Below are 3,888 nucleotides of genomic sequence, written 5' to 3'. Positions count from 1 at the left end.
AGCTCATGGACAACACCAAGGCTCTTAGTTCAAGAACTACAATCTACCCCCAAAAATCTATTTAATTTACACCTGTGTGAGTAGAGTATTTCCATCACCCAAATGCACATCCATGCTCATTTGCAAGGTAACTCTGTTTTGTCTGAAGTAGGACTAAACATTATCACTAAAGGAGCATTGGAACGTGGGTTCATTCTATCTCTCTAATGGATTTTTCTCCACTAGAATACTCAAGTGTTACAATTGTTCTAATTATTTAAAATCATAGCTTTTTTCTTTCATACTCCTAATATTAGAGTTTGAATTGAGTGTTTTGTCCCCTTAAATGTGTGTTCTTACCACTTTGTCATGCCCCCAGCCCCAAGTTATCCTGATTATTTTTCAGCTAGAAACTGGCTTCCTACTTGTGTATGAACTTGGCCTCCATCCACTTGATGTTATTCTTCCTGGAATTTAGAACAACAGCTGTATGGCATTGTGCACAGAACTTTCTGTTCAGTTTGGGCTTTTGCCACTATCCTCACAAAATTGCAATCCCATGTATTCACGAATTTCATAAGCTTGTCATAGCTGATTTTTTTAAATCTTTCATTTCCTGCAGGTTCTTGAGTACTGAATTAATTTGTGTTTTCTTGGGTTGTTTGTTTCATTTGAATCTATGTGTTGAGTTGTTTGTTCCTCACTTTTCCTTTTGTTTCTTTCCCTCAAGTTCTTACCTAAAGTGCTGAGAAACCAATTCTTCTTTCTCAAGATAGGGTGAACATTATTTATTCCAAAGCAATTTCCGTATCTATGAATGGTATACACATGCTAAGCGCTGAGAAGGGTGTTTTATTTTCACGGCAGTCTTTGGCATACACAGACAGATCATGAAATATATGAAGAAAATAAAACCACAGATGAATGCCAGAAGGAGAATAAGCTATTATTAATTGTTTGACAGAGGGTTCTCTTCTAATGAAAGAAATATATTACTTGATGCAGGATTTCACAAAATCATATTGCTACGAGGAACCTAAACAATCATCTAATATTATAAACTTGAGAGTGATGAATTGACTTCCTGAATAATTTACTTTTCGGTCAAATAAAAGCAGACTTTCAAAAAGAGAGTAGATTTTAGAGAAACATGATGAATTTTATTTAAATAGGTCCTTAGCGGATTTTGTTAATTTGTGAACTAATACAGGGAAATAAAGTACAGCAAGATAAAAAAATAAAAACTTCACACTGAAATACTCATATGTGTTTGTGTATGTGTGCATGCATGTGCGAGTACACACACGCTCATGTGCATGTGCTCATGCATGCATTCATCATTCTTGAGGCTTGATAGTGCCATGGAAACTATTCCTCCGCTTCTGTGCCCAAGGATAGTGGTCTACCACTTCAGCCTCTGCTACAATTCTGTTTTTTTTTTGTTTTTTGTTTTTTGTTTTTAGATAATCGCTTGTATTTTCATGATTGAACAGTGATCTTCAGATCTCAGACTCCCGAGTAGCTAGCTTTGCTTATTCAGCCTTTGAGTAGGTAGTTAAATTCTGGCTGTCCTCTATGCTTCACTGCTCTTTTATACTTTTCCTGAGGTATTCACAAGCCTAAGTCATATATATGTCTAGTTGCTTTAAAATATTCTTATTGCTTGGCAACAGGGGATCACATGTGTACTCTTAACTATTTTGGAGGCTTGAGAACAGAACGCAAACCAAAAGTTTAGTGGACTTACTTCTCAATCTATAGCTGGGTGAATTGGATCATTTCTACCAAACTGCACTATCTAGAGACTAAGATTGGAAGGACTGTGGATCCAGGTCAGTCAAGGTAGCAAGCTAGACAAGTTGGTGTGCAACTCTGATGCCATTGATGATGGGAAGGCTAAAAGGACAGATGAGATGCATGTTCTTGTGGAAAGGGAATCCCGGCCTGCAAGAACAATATACCCCAAATTGAAATCCCCACATTTTCCCACAACCAAAATAAGTATATACATTAACATCCAAAAACTTAATACAATCTGTTCTTTGCTCTAATATCAGCTTTATCTGATTATCATATGATGTGACAGAATAATTTCATTAAACTTATGATAATTTAAAAAGACCTAGAAAATTCTTTCTCACTTATTAAGTGCAGATGAATGGCAAATTGCCTCATTTCTTACATATTTGACTACGACTATAAAATCATCTTATGATTATTATTAATAGTAATATATTCTGATTTAATACTTTACTTTGTAACAGTTTTTTAAATTGTTGTTTTCTGCTGAGGTTGAAGTCTTTAAATAGTATCATCAAAGTATATTCCTTGGGTATTTAGGGAAGTTGTTTACAAAAATTTTAACCAATGGCTTCTAAGAATTCTTAATTGGTATATATATGTATATTTTGGTTTATTTTTAATTTCAATTTAAATTTATTATAATGGTAAGTTACATAGGGGTTCAAGTTACATAAATGAGGTAATGAATACATTTCTTAGGGAAGGAACATTGTGATATCTTCCATCGATATTTTTGTACACTCAAAACAAGAACTACTGATGCTTTTGCTGTTGCTATTGATCAATGGGTACTTTTGCTTACTTTGTTCATGCATTTTTTATTATAAAATTCATATACAGAGCTTTTCCACTTAATTAAGTCAACTAAAGAGTACACTTCATTTTCTTTTCTTTTTTTTGGGGGGGGTTCGGCTGTGGAGCCTGAACTCTGGGCCTGGGTCCCGTCCCTCAGCTCTTCAGCTCAAGGCTAGTGCTCTACCACTTGAACCACAGCACCACTTCCAGCTTTTTCCTTTTTGCTTATATGGTGCTGAGGAATCGAACCCAGGACTTCATGCATGGAAGGCAATCGCTCTACCACTGAGCTACCGTCCCAGCCCCTACTTCATTTTATTTTCTAATTTTCAAGTTTTGAGCTTAAATGTTTCCTTTTGTTTCTTTAGGGTAATTCTATTTTCAGAGTTGTAGGATCAGTTAATATAATTTTGCATGATTTCTACACATGTATATTATTCAGTCACATATATTTTGCTTTTAAAATATGTAACATTTGGCTATTTGAAATTATTTTCTTAATTTTTATATGGTTACTGAATTTAAATACATTTATTTTCTTATATATATAAACATATTTGTCCAGGTAACAAATATTTACTGCATTTTCAAGAAGCACTTACTTTATTAAGAAAGCCTTCATTACCTGATCACTTTTTGGAAATATTTGTACTTAAATTAAAAAAAAAAAGTTTGAGCTCGGCATGGTGGTTTGTTGCATCCATTTTCTAGCTATGGTGGGAATTGTAAATAGGGTTTGTAATTCGGGAGAGACTGGGAAACTATGAGACCTTATTATAAAACTATTCAGAGTGAACTGATTAGAGATGTAGCCATCGCTAGTGTTATATAGAGCACCTCGCTATCACATACTAAATCTTTAGTTAAAACACCAGTAACATCAAACTTTTGTCAAAATAAAAGGACACTTGTTTCAAAATGATTATTATTTAAAACTTATTTGCAAAGGTTCTAATGTCTTCTATTAATTTTCGATTTACTTAATCTATTAAAATCCAAGTATATTGAAACTATATTATTTCTACTAACCTTTTAAATGGTACGAGCAATATTATGATTTCATATATTAACATACTTTTACTGTTTGTGATAATTTCCTCCGTTTAATATAATAAAATCAATATTACAAATGTGTGTATGTGGTGTGTATATTTGTGTGTGTGTGTGTTTATGTGGTTTGTGTGTGTGTGTGTGTGTGTGCTTTGTGTGTACTTTGTAATGCTTGCGAGATCACACCATTGCTTCACATATGCAAGGCCAATGGTTTACCACAGAGCTACTCTGTCTAGTAATAATCCAAATAGTGTTTTA

The sequence above is a fragment of the Dipodomys merriami genome, unplaced genomic scaffold (assembly GCF_024711535.1).
Source record: "Dipodomys merriami isolate MVZ:Mamm:240054 unplaced genomic scaffold, mDipMer1.0.p SCAF_550, whole genome shotgun sequence".
NCBI classification, from domain to species: domain Eukaryota; kingdom Metazoa; phylum Chordata; class Mammalia; order Rodentia; family Heteromyidae; genus Dipodomys; species Dipodomys merriami.
This window is presented reverse-complemented; position numbering follows the sequence as displayed.